Consider the following 19,624-nt stretch of genomic DNA (forward strand, 5'->3'; position numbering starts at 1 on the left):
CAGATGTTATTAGACACATTTACTAGGATAATTCTGGAAAATCCCTTATCTGCCTATTGTGTTGCTAGTGTTTTAGTGAGATTATATAGTACCTGGAAGTCGGTGGGGTGTGGCCACGGGTGTGTTGACCGCCAGAGTCTCTGAGGGAAGTCACGCAGCTGCAGCAGGACGCCTGCTCCGCTGATGTCTCCGGTAAGAGCTGACTTATTACCACAATTTTCTCACCGAAAACTGCCGGTTGACATGTGGTCGGGATCCATGTTTGCTTGACCGCTCTGATCCATAGTAAAGCTTCACCTTTGGGAATTTTAAACGAGGAAACACCGGCTGTGTTTGTGTGGCTAAAGGCTAAAAGCTTCCCACCTCCATCTTTCTACTTTGACTTCTCCATTATTAATTGAACAAATTGCAAAAGATTCAGCAACACAGATGTCCAGAATACTGTGTAATTATGCGATTAAAGCAGACTACTTATAGCTTGGATCGGGTTGGAATATAATATCCGCTACAACCCGAGACGTCAAACTCACGCGTCATCATACCGAGACGTTTTCAACAGGATACTTCGCGGGAAATTTAAAATTGCTATTTAGTAAACTAAAAAGGCCGTATTGGCATGTGTTGCAATGTTAATGCCCCTAAAGCTGACCAACACGCCGGATTGTAGTCAGCTGGAGGCGTGTCTTAATGAAATTAAACAATGGATGTCCGCTAACTTTTTGCAACTCAACGCCAAAAAAACGGAAATGCTGATTATCGGTCCTGCTAGACACCGACCTCTATTTAATAATACGACTCTAACATTTGACAACCAAACAATTAAACAAGGCGACTCGGTAAAGAATCTGGGTATTATCTTCCACCCAACTCTCTCCTTTGAGGCACACATTAAAAGCGTTACTAAAACGGCCTTCTTTCATCTCCGTAATATCGCTAAAATTCGCTCCATTCTGTCCACTAAAGACGCTGAGATCATTATCCATGCGTTTGTTACGTCTCGCCTCGATTACTGTAACGTATTATTTTCGGGTCTCCCCATGTCTAGCATTAAAAGATTACAGTTGGTACAAAATGCGGCTGCTAGACTTTTGACAAGAACAAGAAAGTTTGATCACATTACACCTGTACTGTATATACCTTTATATACATATATACATACATATATACCTATACTGTATATACCTTTATATACATATATACATACATATATACCTGTACTGGCTCACCTGCACTGGCTTCCTGTGCACTTAAGATGTGACTTTAAGGTTTTACTACTTACGTATAAAATACTACACGGTCTAGCTCCATCCTATCTTGCCGATTGTATTGTACCATATGTCCCGGCAAGAAATCTGCGTTCAAAGAACTCCGGCTTATTAGTGATTCCCAAAGCCCCAAAAAAGTCTGCGGGCTATAGAGCGTTTTCATTTCGGGCTCCAGTACTCTGGAATGCCCTCCCGGTAAAAGTTTGAGATGCCACCACAGTAGAAGCATTTAAGTCTCACCTTAAAACTCATTTGTATACTCTAGCCTTTAAATAGACTCCCTTTTTAGACCAGTTGATCTGCCGTTTCTTTTCTTTTTCTCCTATGTCCCACTCTCCCTTGTGGAGGGGGTCCGGTCTGATCCGGTGGCCATGTACTGCTTGCCTGTGTATCGGCTGGGGACATCTCTGCGCTGCTGATCCCCCTCCGCTTGGGATGGTTTCCTTCTGGCTCCGCTGTGAACGGGACTCTCGCTGCTGTGTTGGATCCGCTTTGGACTGGACTCTCGCGACTGTGTTGGATCCATTATGGATTGAACTTTCACAGTATCATGTTAGACCCGCTCGACATCCATTGCTTTCGTCCTCTCCAAGGTTCTCATAGTCATTATTGTCACCGACGTCCCACTGGGTGTGAGTTTTCCTTGCCCTTATGTGGGCCTACCGAGGATGTCGTAGAGGTTTGTGCAGCCCTTTGAGACACTAGTGATCTAGGGCTATATAAGTAAACATTGATTGATATAAACTATCAGACTGCGTGGTCGGTAGTAGTGGGTTTCAGTAGGCCTTTAAATTATCGTTTACTCCTATGTGAAGTAACGTTTTTCCAAAATTAATTAAACCACCAACGACAAACATGATATTAATCTATTTATTGTATAGCGGTTCGAAAACAATCGCATTGAAAATTATTATTACATTAGGAATGTAATTTAACAACTTCAGAACTTATATGATTGCAATGACTTTGCCTTAGCTCAATTTACATTACATGGCATTACATTGACCTCTAGCGGTAAAAATGGCACATTACACAGCAGCGCATTCAATAGAGTGGGTTGATGGCGTCACGCAGTGGAAGTCTCGCGGGATTTTCTAAGTAGTTCACGTTCCCGGCCGCGCGCATGAAGATGTGACTGCCGTAAGATGGCAGCAGCGGTTCTCCTGTAAATCCAACATTTTCCCTTTTTCTCGAAGGACCGCTTCAGAGTTTTGGTAAGTTTTCACAGCACAGGGAAGTTATGTTACTTTTGACCCACGACTCCCTAATAGTCCTCTGGTTTCGAAAAGAAACACATCAAACATTTTCGATAGTCGACGACCACCTGCGGCAATTAGCTTTTTTACTTTTTAAGTCCAACAGCATAAAAACACGTTTTTGTAGAAGTTTCTTATCACATTTACTTTCAATTAACATCAGTTTAAGAAAATCAAGTGGAATTTTGAACACAAACTGTTTCAGACAACTAAAGTTAAAGGCCTACTGAAATGACATTTTCTTATTTAAAGGGAGTTAGCAACTCCATTCTATGTGTCATGCAGGGGCGTCACTAGCTTTTAAGGACACGGGGGGCTTAGCAGGGGCGTCACTAGACCTAATACTGTACTGGGGCACAAATACTTCATGTTTGCGTGCAAAGCGCGCAAGCAAAAACATTTTTTAGCACTTATTTATCATAAAAAATACATAAATAGTGCTTTAAACTATGAAATCCTATCAGATTATGTTGTATGGATCTTTGATTAACCACCTGACATTAACTAATGCATTTGACCTTCTTGTGCACTTTTTTACTCCAGACTTCTAAACTGCTACTGGTGAAAGCAAAAAGGAAGAGCAATGAATCTTTTTGAAATATTTATTGCAGTAATCATCTGCACATTTAACATCTACAAAAGTAAATCAAAAAATAAAGCACCCCTACATCTCTGGGTTCTTTTATATTATTTAATTTCCATTTATGGCAATGTGGCGAATTCTATATCAGATACACAAAACTATAAAATATACACAAAACAATAAAGCTACAGTAGTAGAATAAATGAACAACTGTTGTGTGTCTGTTCAGGGAATCATTTTCTGAGAAGTAAACTGTAACGTCTCCTTTTCATTTTTGCAAAGTGGTCAATCACTCTGGACAGACATGGAAATATTACAGTAACTGTTATACAGTTGCCCAGTGGTTCCCAACTGCTGGCTCGTGACATAAAAGTGGATTGTGTGTCATTTTCAGTGAGTGGCATGAAAAAAAAAAAAAGTTTAGGGAGAAAAAAATCAAATTGTGGCAACAAAACCAGATATTTTTAGCCATTTATCTAGTGACTATTAGTAAGTATTTTAGCAAAGGCAAACCAACTAACAAGTTGGAGGACTCAGGACAGACATAGAAATATATTTTTTAAAAATCTAAATGGGGCAATAAAACCCGATATTTTCAGCCATCTTTCTGAAAACAAATACAGAAATGTTACTATTTTTTCTGGAAACAAAACCAGAGGCTTTAGCTGTAGTCATTTTTCTGGTGACAAAACAAGATTATTTTAGTCAAAGTCACACCGATTAACAAGACAAGTCTACTGTGCTATTTTTCTGTGAAATAAACCTGATTTAAAAATTTGGCTCACGACTTGATGATATGGAAAAATGTTTTTCTTCCTGAAGATAAACCATTTGAGAAGCACTTAACTCACACATGCTTACTCCAAATCATTATTGATGCAGAAGCAGCAGACAATAACCAACATTATGTTTCATGTTGATTGGAAATTCCCCCGACAGCTCGTACAGCAAATGAATATGTTTGTCTTGATACAAGGAAGAACGTTAGCTAACTTAGCATCAACTTAAGACAATGATGTTGCCTAGCTAGCTAGGACTTCACTTACATCTCTCATTCCTTGCTTCTTCTCTGCTGTGGGCGAATAACTTTCTTAAATCCATCTAGGAGTTACAGTTTGAGTCAAATCGAAATCAAAATAATGTAATTAACAAATTGTTGTTGGCTCACGTTACCTACCTCAGCAGTGATTCGCATCCTCTCTCTCTCTCTCTCTCTTGCCCTCTCTCCCTCTCTCGATCCACACGTGAATAAATTACCATATTAATTAGCCATGTGCTCATTGGTGGAGTGAATACAGTAGCAATCAATTACCATACTAAGTAGTATGTGCGCTGTTGTCTATGTTATGTAAACTTAAACTCTGAAGCGTTTTTTTTTTTTATTGGTGAAATTTTTACTGGGGCACTGCAGATCCACAGTGGGGCACATGCCCCAGTGAAATATGTCTGGCGACGTCCCTGGGGCTTAGCCCCCAGGAGATGAACAGGATGTGAGCGAACGTAGCGCACGAGTACAAAACTTCACAAACGGCTAACAAAGACTTACAATTTAATCTTTGTTATTATTATTATTTCAGTCGGTTAAGGAAATTAAATATATAAGGAAGTCTGAATAGAAGTGAGAAACGTTTATGTATACTGTAAGAAAGACTTAGAGTCCGTCTGCTGATCTGAAAAAGAGCCAAAGCTGTCAAAGAGCTGAGGGACCATCTTCAAAGTGCAATGCTGAAACAAATAATGGGAACCATAAAATGTAACTGCCCGGGCTTGACATTAATGATGTCCCGTCGTCCCGGGGACAGTAAAAAAAAAATGCACAGGACAATGACTTTTAATAATTTTTTTTCTTTTTCTCTATGTATTTGTTCATTTTACATTTTATATAAAATGTCTTGGATTTTCCTCCCTCTGAAAATCCTATGAAATGTTTTTACAAGCCATCCTATAATAATACAACAGCTTTTAATGTGACAAATCAATGCAATGAAACAAATATATTTTTGATGATTTTTTTCATTATTTTAACAATAGGCTAATGTATATTACTTTATATTGATTCTACAAGAAACACAAAACTTAAGAACTAAATTATTTACAATTGCAGACACAAGGTTTTGTGCAGCTTGACCACAGAGTTGAGAAGGAGCAAAGATCTTCAATATTTGTATGTGAAAATCACAAAGAAATCTTCTGGGGGAGGATGACGCCCCCACGGGTATTTGGATTTACAAACTTTCAGCCCCACCTAAAACAAAATTCACCAGCCACCACTAATTATGATGCATTCTCATTTTAGGCAAAACATAAAACAATACTCTCTTAACAGTATAACCAGGAATAAGTCTTCAAGTAACAATATTCAAATACTAACTTTGTTGGGAAAGACAGACTTTGGTTTTATTCTGAATCCAGTGAAACAGATTGGTGGTTTTAGCAGATTATAAAGACTTTCAGGTGTTTATATATGTTTAAGTATTTGGCAGACACTTTTATCCAAAGCGACATACATGAAAAATACATATAAAACAATCACTGTAAACATGATCGTTTACGGGAAGAATGTAATATAAAATATCAATACTAAGTGTCAAGACAGAATAAACTCTACAGTCTATTGGTCCGTAAGATATATAGATATCGAGTATATTCATACATTGTTTACGTAGGATATACACATGTATATATAAGCTAATCATATTGTTTCTTTAATTTAAAAATAGCTGACCGTTTTTTCCCCCTTCTCTGGGATTATTATTCCCAGTTTGGATCTCGGACGTCTGGTCACTTATAGCATATAAGAATATTCTATTACTGTTAAGCAAACTATGAACACGCCAAAACATGTGTCCTTTATCATAGTTACACGTATGACAAAAAAACGTGTGAAAATCAGTAATATTCACTGAGATAAAATGTGCTGAAAGTTCATTGCTCCTGCCAAAAGAATTGCACTGAGTGGAGTGGATCACCACTCCAAGATGGCGGCCGTGCGTCTCGTCTCGTCAGCGCTAGTAGGCAGTAGCGCTCCTTACGCTATGAAGTGAGGGGAAACTGAGTGAATAATGACAGGTTATATGATTATTTATTCAAAACTCTTATTCAGGCCACTTTAAAATGAATATTTCAGCATGTATTTGTAAAAAATAAAATGAAACGTCAAATTATTTAGGGGGGCTTAAGAATATTTTAGGGGGGCTTGAGCCCCCCTAAAATAGGCCTAGTAACGCCCCTGGTGTCATACTTGATCATTTTGCGATATTGCCATATTTTTGCTGAAAGGATTTAGTAGAGAACATCGACGATAAAGCTCGCAACTTTTGGTCGCTAATAAAAAAGCCTTGCCTGTACCGGAAGTAGCAGACGATGTGCGCGTGACGTCACTGGTTGTAGGGCTCCTCACATCCGCACATTGTTTACAATCATGGCCACCAGCAGCGAGAGCGATTCGGACCGAGAAAGCGACAATTTCCCCATTACTTTGAGCGAGGATGAAAGATTCGTGAATGAGGATAGTGAGAGTGAAGGACTAGAAGGAAAAAAAAGACGAGGGCAGTGGGAGCGATTCAGATGTTATTAGACACATTTACTAGGATAATTCTGGAAAATCCCTTATCTGCTTATTGTGTTACTAGTGTTTTAGTGAGATTATATAGTCATACCTGAAAGTCGGAGGGGTGTGGTGACCACCAGTGTCTCTGAGGGACGCCACAGAGGAGCCAAAAAAGTCGCAGCTGCCTCTTTGACAGCTGCAGGAGGAACGACACGAGCTCTGCTCATGTTTACGGTAAGAGCCGACTTATTACCCCAATTTTCTCACTGAAACCTGCCGGTTGACATGTGGTAGAGAAACATGTTTGCTAAGCCGCTCTGTTCCATATTAAAGCTTCACAACAAACAAAGAAACTCCGGCTGTGTTTGTGTTGCTACAGCCGGCCGAAATACACCGCTTTCCACCAAAATCTTTGTTCTTCGTAGTCTCCATTATTAATTGAACAAATTGCAAAAGATTCAGCAACACAGATGTCCAGATTACTGTGTAATTATGCGATAAAAACAGACTACTTTTAGCCGTAATCGGTGCTGGTAGAACATGTCCGCTACCACCGGTGACGTCACGCGCACACTTCATCATAAGCGTCATCATTCCGCGACATTTTCAACAGGATACCTCGCGGGAAATTTAAAATTGCATTTTAGTAAACTAAAAAGTCCGTATTGGCATGTGTTGCAATGTTAATATTTCATCATTGATATATAAACTATCAGACTGCGTGGTCGCTAGTAGTGGCTTTCAGTAGGCCTTTAAGTCAAACAGCATAAAAACAACTTTTAGCATACGTTTCTTATCACATTCACTTTCAATTAACATCAGTTTAAGAAAGTATTTTGGAATGATGAACACAAACTGGTATAGACAAGTAACATTAAAAAAACCTCAAAGAGGAAATAATTGTTTCTGTCCAACTGTCGCCATCTTCAAACCTTTATTAACTGAACAGGCAACTTACATGTCATAGCTCCCAGTAGTTACTACTTAAATTAAGTATGAATTACAGTAGTATTTCTCTTTTCATCCATCCATCCATTTTCTACCGCTTGTCCCTTTTGGGGTCGCTGGAACCTATCTCAGCTGCATTCGGGCGGAAGGCGGGGTACACCCTGGACAAGTCGCCACCTCATCGCAGGGCCAACACAGATAGACAGACAACATTCACACACTACGGACCATTTAGTGTTGCCAATCAACCTATCCCCAGGTGCATGTCTTTGGAGGTGAGAGGAAGCCGGAGTACCCGGAGTGAACCCACGAAGTCACGGGGAGAACATGCAAACTCCACACAGAAAGATCCAGAGCCCGGGATTGAACCCAGGACTACTCATTACCTTCTTATTTGGAGGCAGATGCACTAACCCCTGTCCTACCGTACTGCCCATTTCTGTTTTCATACGAAACAAAATAAAGTTTTAGCATATACACTGGTAAGTCCTAAAATCTTTGTTTTCACAGGATCACTAAACGCACCACACGAATACAGTAAGTTTTAACGGTATACATTTATGTGTGTGTGTGTATATATATATATATATATATATATATATATATATATACACTTTTAATTTTCCTGAAGGAACTCTCCTGAAGGAATCAATAAAGTACTATCTATCTATCTATATATATATATATATATATATATATATATATACATACACACACTGTATATGTGTGTGTGTGTATATATATATATATATATATATATATATATATATATACACACTGTATATGTGTGTGTGTATATATATATATATATATATATATATATATACTGTTTATGTATGTATATATATATATATTAGGGGTGTGGGAAAAAAAATCGATTCGAATACGAATCGCGATGCTCACGTTGTGTGATTCAGAATCGATTCTCTTTTTTTTTTAATCTATTTTTTTTTTTTAATTTTTTTATCAATCCAACAAAACAATACACAGCAATTTAATCCAATTCCAAAACCAAACCTGACCCAGCAACAGAACTGCAATAAACAGAGCAATTGAGAGGAGACACAAACACGACACAGAACAAACCAAAAGTAGTGAAACAAAAATGAATATCAACAACAACAGTATCAATATTAGTTATAATTTCAGCATAGCAGTGATTAAAAATCCCTCACTGATATTATCATTACACATTTATAAAAATAATAAAAGAACAATAGTGTCACAGTGGCTTACACTTGCATGGCATCTCATAATCTTGACAACACACTGTGTCCAATGTTTTCACAAAGATAAAATAAGTCGTATTTTTCGTTCGTTAAATAGTCAAAACAAATTTACATTTTCGCAATCCGTTGATAAAACATTGTCCTTTACAATTATAAAAGCTTTTTTTTAAAAAAAAACTACTACTCTGCTAGCATGTCAGCAGACTGGGGTAGATCCTGCTGAAGTTCTATGTATTGAATGAATACAGAATCGTTTTGAATCGGAAAAATATCGTTTTTGAATCGTGAATCGCGTTGAATTGAAAAAATCTATATATAATCGAATCGCGACTCCAAGGATCGATATTGAATCGAATTGTGGGACACCCAAAGATTTGCAGCTAATAAATATATGTATGTATATATATATATATATATATATATTAACTCCCTTTTTATCTGACAAATTGCTCTTAAAATATTTGTATCTGCCTTTTCTATGTGCATATATATATGTATGTATATATATATATATATATATATATATATATATATATATATGCACATAGAAAAGGCAGATACAAATATTTTAAGAGCAATTTGTCAGATAAAAAGGGAGTTAATAACAGTTTAAACAGTTCAAAGTTTTAGCAATCAAGACTATTTAAGTTGTTTGTATCCTTCTTTGTGTGGACATTGTTTTCATGTCATGTACGCATGTATTTTTTGTACTCTGCTCTGCATGCTGCAAGTCTTTGCTGTCGTCCGGCATTCCGTTTTTGTTTATTTCGTAGCCAGTTCAGTTTTGCATAGCCTTCCCTAAGCTTCAACGCCTTTTCTTGGTGGCACTCGCCTTTTGTTTATTTTTGGTTTAAGCTATAGATACCTTTTTATCTGCACACAGCCTCACGCTGTCTGTATTTTGTGATCACGACAAACCATGTTCCCGACATCTACAAAGCATTTAGCTACCTGCTGCCACCTACTGACATGGAAGAGTATAACATGGTTACTCTGTCGAGCTTTAGACAGCACCGACACTCAACAACGACACATTATTTGCTTATTATAATTACTGGTTTGCAAAAAATGTTTTTAACCCAAATAGGTGAAACTGCATAATCTCCCACTGCACACCAGACTGTATCTCACGGCACACTGGTTGAAAAACACTGAGTTAAAAATACGAGAGATGTAATGATGCTGTGTGTGGCAGACAGAACAAAGTGAGTAAAAATAAATACAAAGTTTAACTTGCAATTGTGACATTTATTCGTTAACTCTCTTAGTAATATATGCCAACTGTTAGTGCTGTACTGCCACTCAATAAGCTTACATAGTCAAGGTGGATTCTTTGGGTTTGATATCAGCCCAAAGTGGAGACACAAACCTCCTGCTTCTGAACAAACAGAACAACTCGGTGACAATGAAGGCTCATTAACCGCAGCGTTCGCACTCAATCCATGCAACACAGGGCCACCAGTGTGCGCACTAGTGTCTGTGCGCTTCATGCCCGACGGGAGCGGCGAGATGTGAGGCCGGTAATGATCTCCACAGCCAGAGCTCACACACCAGTTGACTAACGGATGTCACTTGTCAGCGAGAAAATCAGAGGCTTTTTGTTCCCAATAGCAGGGAGAGTTTTCTGTTGTAATTAAGAGGCCCCGCTGGCCAGGTCATAAAATTATGCCGCTGTGATGACCCTAAGATGCCAGTTCAAATATCTAATCTCTCTCTTCTTCCTCAGATACATGATGTAGATGACAACTGGACCTTCATGCTTTTGTTGGAGCTCTTCCAGAAAAAGCACCAATGTCTGAGGTACTGATTTTAAGACAAACTGTTGCAGTTTTTTTTAGCATTAATGAAGTTGAGATGCATCACAAATGCCAATGAGTTCGTGTTTTACAATTCCAGATAAAATAACTGATTCCGAAGGATGAAATACCGTATTTTTCGGATTATAAGTCGCTCCGGAGTATACGTCACACCGGCGAAAATGCATAATAAAGACGGAAAAAAACATATATACGTCACACTGGAGTATAAGTCGCATTTTTGGGGGAAATTTATTTGATAAAATCCAACACCAAGAATAGAAATTTGAAAGGCAATTTAAAATAGATAAAGAATAGTGAACAACAGGCTGAATAAGTGTACGTTATATGAGGCATAAATAACCAACTGAGAAGGTGCCTGGTATGTTAACCTAACATATTATGGTAAGAGTCATTCAAATAACTATAACATATAGAACATGCTATATGTTTACCAAACAATCTGTCACTCCTAATCGATAAATCCGATAAAATCTTCTTCCTCGATGTCTCTTCTAAACAACTCTGCCAACTCCAAAGGTATGCGCCGCTTTCTCTTGTCGTTTTCTGCTGCATATTTCACTACGTCCAGCTTGTAATCTGCAGTACATGATTTCCTTTTCGGTGCCATTTTTGTTCAGCCCTTATTAGTTTTTATAAGTTACCACCAACGTTGAAATGAGCCATTTTAATAGCTACGGCAGTAGCATATAGCAGTTAGCATTCCATGACCCACAATGCACTTCTTCCATGACCCACCCCCGCCGAATTCTTATTGGTTGACGTGTGTGTGACGATTGCTGACGTGTGTGTGACGATTGCTGACATTTTCTGTGTCTCTTCCGCGAATTAGATACATATTATTTAATATTTTACGGTAATGTGTGAACAATTTCACACATAAGTCGCTCCGGAGTATATGTCGCACCCCCGGCCAAACTACGAAAAAAACTGCGACTTATAACCCGAAAAATTCGGTAATTACCAAGGTAAAGCTAAATTGTGAAATTCCTGACTATTAGTCCTGAGTTCAATCCCGGGCTCGGGATCTCTCTGTGTGGAGTTTGCATGTTCTCCCCGTGACTGCGTGGGTTCCCTCCAGGTACTCCGGCTTCCTCCCACCTCCAAAGACATGCACCTGGGGATAGGCCCCTCCCACCTCCAAAGACATGCACCTGGGGATAGGTTGATTTGCAACACTTAATTGGCCCTAGTGTGTAAATATGTGAGTGTGAATGTTGTCTGTCTATCTATGTTGACCCTGTGATGAGGTGGCGACTTGTCCAGGGTGTACGCCATCTTCCGCCCGAATGTAGCTGAGATAGGCTCCAGGACCCCCCGCAACCCCGAACGGGACAAGCGGTAGAAAATGGATGGATAGTATTAGCGTTTCAAATTTGAAGTATTGTAAAACCTTGTTTGATTAGCGCACTTTGAAGAAGTCACATGCTCCTGTCATAGAAAAGCAGCTGTGCGCTGGCTATTTTAAATATTGGCATGAATACAAGCATTAATGTTTTAGAAACGAAACTACAATCAATCAATGTTTATGTATATAACTCTCGTCATGCACACGCATGGTGCAACATAAAGTGCTCCACACAAAAAACACAAAACGAAACACAACAAAAACATATGCATGCGCACACAGATCTATGGTGGTCTAGTGGCTAAGATTCGGCGTGCTCACCGTCGCGGCCCGGGTTCGATTCCTGCTCAGGGAAGCACTGTCTTAACCTGTCTGGGAGCAGTACAATTTAACCTACTCAGTGGCCTAGTGGTTAGAGTGTCCGCCCTGAGATCGGTAGGTTGTGAGTTCAAACCCTGGCCGAGTCATACCAAAGACTATAAAACATGGGAGCCATTACCTCCCTGCTTGGAACTCAGCATCAAGGGTTGGAATTGGGGGTTAAATCACCAAAAATGATTCCCAGGCACGGCACCGCTGCTGCCCACTGCTCTCCTCACTTCCCAGGGGGTGAACAAGGGGATGGGTCAAATGCAGAGGACACATTTCACCACACCTAGTGTGTGTGTGACAATCATTGGTACTTTAACTTTAACACAGCAATATTGACAATAATAAGGCCAGGCATGGCACTGAGGATCTAAAAATCATTTAAAACAAAAAAACACTTTCTATATATTAGGGCTGTCAGAATTTATGAGTTAACTCGAGATTAATCACAAAAGAATATTGCTTTAATCGTGAACATGCTTAGATGAATCATGCAATTTATTATGACCGTACAAGCTCTTTTAACCTAACTGCGATACGGTCAGGGATAAGATCAATGCATACGTCAGACTCGGAACAAATATGAGTAAGGAGACTCTGGCTGGTGTGCTCGTTGGCAAATTTCACTCCAAACTACAGCCTGGAACAACTTTAGATAAAAGCTGTTACCAAGTTTTGTGCAAATAATGACATTGCATTCATGTAAAATGTTTAAAAACGTCGTTGGATGACATTCTGGCAGTAAAATTGCATTTGTGTAAATTTTGTACAAATATTGGGGTCATTTTAAGCAAATTTTGATTATGCTAGCGAGTAATTGCATGTGATTAATCATGATTAATCCAAATTCCAAAATGGGATTATTCTGATATTTTTTTTACCATTTGACAGTTCTAGTATATATAGGAAAATATTAATAATGATTAAATAAATAAAAAAAAACATAAAATAGTGAGAATAATAGTAAAAATAATAGAAATAAATAACATAAAATGAACATAATATAAATTAGGACCTCAGAAGAGTTTAAAATGTTCAGTAAAAGCCTGATTTAAAAAAGGGTATCTTTAACCTTTAAAAAATGTATATATACAGTATATATCAATGTATCCTGGTTCAAATATCCCAGTGTTAAAGTACTTTTTGAGCACATTCAACAATACAGTGCTAATATTAACAACCATGATCATTTTGGTTACGATAATGGTGACAATTTTGGTCACAATAACGGTGATATGACATTAATATATTGTTAGAGCCCCACTGTGTACCCCACCTAAACAGCTATTTAAAAAATTGTATATATATGTATTTTGTTTGACCTTACCAACAGTGCTTTTTTATTGCACTTGAGCTATCAAGCACATGCCAGAACAACAGAGTAACAGCTATTGCCATGTAAGGGAGTTTCAGCCAATCAGAAGCCTGCGGAAAATTATTAGTGGAAAAGCACAATTATAAAGATGGCAAAATAATCTTAATTGCTAAGTGAATCATTCCAGGACGCTACATTCAAATATTAAGTCAGCATTTTAAATAAGTGGGAAAAATGATTCAAACCAAGCAATGAAAAATATTATGATTTTAATAAATACAACCAAAAAAAGATAATTTCAGTGAGTCAATTTGCTCTTTTTAATATACAGTAAAACATACAAACAATAATTAAATCACCAATATTATGGTAACGGAAACCGAAGGTCTTTTGATTTGTGGTGGGGATTGAAATATATATTTACAGCCAAATTTGGACTCTTCTAGTATAAAAAGACATAACTTTAAACCCCTTTATAAGAAAGTAAACACACTTTTTGAGGAAGTAGGCTTAATTGACATATGGCGAGACTTTTTCCCAGACAGAAGGGACTATACTTATTTCTCAGCTCCGCACTGTCTTTATACAAGAATAGATTATTTTCTAACATTTGGGAAGGATAAAGATCAAATATGTACCTGTGAAATTGGGACGATAGATCTAAGTGACCTTGCACCTATATACATATCTATTGACTTTAAATGTAGGGCAAAAAATAATACATGGAAACTAAACTCAGTCTGCTGAATGACTTATCCTTTAAGACACAAATTAAATCTGAAATTAGTCTCTTCTTGGAGTTCAATGACACAGGAGAGGTTTCGCCTCCCATGTTATGGAACACCCTGAAGGTTGTTTTAAGAGGGAAAATTATAGCAATATCTTCATGTAAGAAAAAAAATTAGAATACAAAATCAGATGACTTAAAGACCTACTGAAACCCAGTTCTAGCGACCACGCAGTCTGATAGTTTATATATCAATGATGAAATATTAACATTGCAACACATGCCAATACGGCCTTTTTAGTTTACTAAATTGCAATTTTAAATATCCTGCGGAGTATCCTGTTGAAAACGTCGCGGAATGATGACGCGTATGATGACGCGTGCGCGTGACGTCACCGGTGGTAGCGGACATGTTCTCCCAGCAGCGATCATGGCTAAAAGTAGTCTGTTTTTATCGCATAAATACACAGTATTCTAGACATCTGTGTTGCTGCATCTTTTGCAGTTTGTTCAAATAATAATGGAGACTACAAAGAAGAAAGATGTTGGTGGGAAGCGGTGTATTGCAGCCGGCTGTAGCAGCACAAACACAGCCGGTGTTTCTTTGTTTGTTGTGAAGCTTTAATATAGAACAGAGCGGTCAAGCGAACATGGTTCTCTACCACATGTCAACCGGCAGGTTTCGGTGAGAAAATTGGGGTAATAAGTCGGCTCTTACCGTAGACATGAGCGGAACTTGTGTCGTTCCTCCTGCAGCTGTCAAAGAGGCATCTGCGACTTTTTTGGCTCCTCCGTGGCTTCCCTCAGAGACACTGGCGGTCACCACACCCCTCCGACTTTCAAGTATGACTATATAATCTCACTAAAACACTAGTAACACAATAAGCAGATAAGGGATTTTCCAGACTTATCCTAGTAAATGTGTCCAATAACATCTGAATTGCTCCCTCTACCCTTGTCTTTTTTTTTCTTCTAATCCTTCACTCTCACTATCCTCATCCACGAATCTTTCATCCTCGCTCAAATTAATGGGAAATTGTCGCTTTTTCGGTCCAAATCGCTCTAGCTGCTGGTGGCCATGATTGTAAACAATGTGAGGAGCTCCACAAGCCGTGACGTCATGTGCACATCCTCTGCTACATCCGGTACAGGCAAGGCTTTTTTATTAGTGACTAAAAGTTGCAAACTTTATCGATGTTCTCCACTAAATCCTTTCAGCAAAAATATGGCAATATCGCGAAATGATCAAGTATGACCCATAGAATGGACCTGCTATCCCCGTTCAAATAAGAAAATCTCATTTCAGTAGGCCTTTAAAAGAAAAACTAAAAGAAGTAGAAAGAAGACACAAACTAGATTTGGCACAGGATACATTAAGGGAAATAAGAAATATTAGGAATTAAATTAACAGTTTGGCCACACAAGAAATAGTAAAAAAAGATAATTTTTTTGAAACAGACACTACGAAAGTGGCTCTAAGTCCATGAAAATATTGGCCTGCAAACTAAAAAAAAGATAGCGGAAAACACAATTCATAAAATCAGGGATCCAAGAGCAAAAGGGGTAAAAACTAAACCAAACAAAATTCAGGAAGCCTTTGAACATTTTTATAAAACTTTATACTCCGAGAAAACAATAATTTAAAAAAATATCACTGTGATTTGTAACCACAATAGTGAACACGTTTCAAAATAAACACCTCAATCAGGACCTAGCATTATTATTATCTTTGTTAACACAGACCATGCCTTACAGATGTTGTATTTGGATCAAATTATATTGCGAAGCACTCCCAGTCGTTTGTCATTGAAGGCAGCCAAGAGTAACTTGTGTAAACAGCATCTGATGCAAACATGTTCTGATTTAATGGCACTTTAGTGAGACAAGCAAGTGCAGCATTTAATGGTGATGATTAAAACATGTGCTTCAGTACTCCCTTCCATCACAGGAGGAGGCTTCACACAGCCAGTGGGCGGCATCTCCAGCCACTGTTGCATCAAATGTATTTCATTCATATTGAGCCGGCTTAAAGCAGGGATCAATTAAATGTTCTATGGGATTGTGTAAACACCGCACTTAATTACAGAATAGGTCATATTTCGGAGGAACTAGCAAGTCCTAATTATAATACAGCAAACAAGTGTGCTGAATAAATCATTGGGGATCAAGACTCCATGTAGAGAGCGAGCATACCGTACTTGTTCATTGGTACGCAACCTCAATTAATAATTCATCCCAGAGAATTGTATAAATTGTCCCAGCTAGCCTTTGATTGAACCTGAAAAAAATGACGCCATGTGCTGCTGCTGCCCCACCGCGCCCCTACTATGCGCCGCCATCTAATGGAAATAACAGCAGCAGAAAAGCAGGCACAGGTTTTAATGATTGCATTTGGGTTAGCCGCAGACATGTGACATAATGAGAAAAACACTTTTGTTCATTTCAAAAAGGGGCATCACGCTGGTCTAGTGGTTAGCATGTCTGCCTCACAGCTCCCGGTTTGAATCGCCCTGTTGAGTTTGGATGTCCTCTGAGTGCGTGTGAATTTTGTCAGGGTACTCCTGTACTTTTTTTTCCCACATCCCAAAAGAAGCATGTTAGACTAATTAAGTGCTTCTCAGTTATTCTCGGTTATGCCCGCCCTCAGAGGAAGAAAACATTTTGTGCCCTGCCCCCTCACTCTCTGCCACCACTCAAAGGTGTCATTGGTCTATATCAGGGGTCAAGAACCTTTTTGGCTGAGAGAGCCTTTTACGCCAAATATTTCAAAATGTATTTCTGTGAGAGCCATATAATATATTTTAACACTGAATACAACAAAATGTCTGCATTAAGTAAGACCAACACTTCTAGAGTATAATATGTCCCAAACTCGCATGGCAGCAGTAGTAGCGACCCCAAGATGCAGGAACCGGGAGAGCGAAGAGCAGGTAAGATGATTTTAATATCAACAGAAGAGATTGAAGTAGTCTTGCATGTACAGTTCTAAACAATCGTCAATCTTCACGCAAGTCAAGCATAAATACAAACATGCTGATTGGCAGCAGGTGTGGACCGGCTGTCAATCAACAGCAGGTGAGGGGAAAAAAACACAGCGCTCAGCAGGAAATGGAAACAGAATAAGAACACTGATGGGAAGTAAATACAAAACAAAGAAGCACAAACAGAAATGAAGTGACATATCTTCACATAATAGGTCTCTTATTATTTTTAAATAAAAATTTTAATCGGAAGCTTACCGATGATAAATAAAATGCTTCTTACCATTAATGCGTCTTGTTAAACAGGGTGTGGTAGGAAACAGATGGATGGATTAAATTGTATGAGAATGTTTTATATTTTGAACATTATTTTTTAAACTGTAATTACCAGCGGAATTATTCATTACTTATCATGTCAGCCAAGATTTATCTGAGAGCCAGATGCAGTCATCAAAGAAGTCACATCTGGCTCGAGAGTCTTAGGTTCCCTACCCCTGGTCTATATAATTGTTATAAGTTCACCTCTGCATAACATTGGATCTTTATTAACATTAAAATAAAACACAACCGAAATAGAGATAAACTTACAACAAAGAATAACTTTATGAACATAATTTTTTAGTCTGCAATAGAAAATATTTAAAGTACATAAATTAGCCTAAAAAAACAAATTAAGTCTTTATTTATACTTTAACCATCTCATACTGTTCCGCCCAATTGCAGCTGAGATAGGCTCCGGCACCCTTCGCGACCCCAAAAAAGGGACAAGCGGTAGAAAATTTACGGATGGGCATCTCATACTGGAAAATAAAATTAAATAAACAAACTCAATAAATAGTTATACATCCAAATTGATCAACATTAACTTAGGAACTAAAATAAATGAAACAATTTGTTCCGTTTTTCTTTTTCCTCCGCGACCCTGAAGGGAATAAGCAGTAGAAAATGGATGGATGGATAGTCAAATATAGATAATAAAAATAAAAAAGTCAGCTACAGTGAGCACGTTTTGCAGTGCACAGCTTTTGGAAGCATGGTTTGAACCTTGATACTGATAAAGCATGTTCCTCGAGGTTGCACCGTGCCCCTCTCGGGGGGCCCACCTCACTCTTTGAGAAGCACCGGGCTAATTGGACACTCTGTATGTCCGAGGTTCTCAACCGTTTTGACCTTGGGGCCCAACTTTTTCACTGCAGAAAATTTGAAATATTAACACTAGAATTAGTAATACTCTTGATTTTAATCATATTCAATAATCATATCTAATCTACTTATTTTTAACAGGATAAATCTTGTCAAATGATATAGAACCATGTGTTAATCACACAGATTATGATTATCAAGGCTTATCACAAACATAAATACTAATCAAATATATTGCAAAAGACGTGACTTATACAAATTAACGAAAAATAAACTTACACACAATTTCACACTAATAAAATAAATACATTGTAACTAAATTAATAATATATAACAATTATAATAATGTTTCTAAAAACTGTCTAAAAAAAAAAGATAAAGATTCAACACTTTAGTTATGATTTATACTCTTAGGAAACAAGTCATATTTGGCCAATAAAACTGATTCTGATTCTCTATTACTTCTACTTTTGTATTGTCATTACTGCTACAAGTGGTGGAAACGTGTATTACAACTGAGCGGTGCTGTTCTCTATACGGACCACAGCTGAGACGCAGATATTTTTTGGCAGCCATGGCTCTATGGTTAAGGAACAATGCTCTACATCAAAGTGCGGATCATGACTTGTTTTACGGCACAATGGAAAACAAACAAGCTAAAATGTTGATACCAGTAAATATTTATAACACATAGCTTTGTCTTTAAACATTTACAGGCAGTCCTCAGTTTGCGACGTTCTGTGGTTACAAACAATTCCAACTTTGACCACAGCGTCAGTTGCTACGCAGAGTAGCGTTTTTCATCATTTTCAGCAGGCTGCATTGCCCCCACCCTCTTCTTCTTACACGAGATCGACCCAGGAATGGGGCTTTATGATTCCCCTCCCACCTGTGCACTTCCAAACAAACCTGGAACAATATTTTAAGATAATACAAATGTTTTTACTTTTTCATTTAAAGGTGCTATATGTAATCATGTGGCAAGAAACGGTACTGCAATCACGGTCAAAATTCTGATACAAATCCTTTTCGAATAAGTTGACAAGCATAATGACGCCTTTTAGATTTACTAAGTTTCTGACATGTTTAGTAA

At 38.1% G+C, this 19,624-nt stretch overlaps 1 protein-coding gene across 2 annotated transcripts in view; it reads left to right on the forward strand.

Moving 5' to 3' along the window:
• The first annotated feature begins 2,334 nt into the window (after positions 1-2,334).
• The window catches only part of sema3h (sema domain, immunoglobulin domain (Ig), short basic domain, secreted, (semaphorin) 3H), a 206,082-nt gene continuing 188,792 nt past the window's right edge, over positions 2,335-19,624 (forward strand). For both annotated transcript variants that reach the window (XM_061904843.1, XM_061904845.1), the window contains exons 1-2: positions 2,335-2,479; positions 10,558-10,631. The gene's annotated coding sequence lies outside the window, so the exon portion shown is untranslated. The remainder of the gene's footprint in view (positions 2,480-10,557; positions 10,632-19,624) is intronic.

This window comes from Nerophis ophidion, linkage group LG06 (assembly GCF_033978795.1).
Source record: "Nerophis ophidion isolate RoL-2023_Sa linkage group LG06, RoL_Noph_v1.0, whole genome shotgun sequence".
Lineage (NCBI taxonomy): Eukaryota > Metazoa > Chordata > Actinopteri > Syngnathiformes > Syngnathidae > Nerophis > Nerophis ophidion.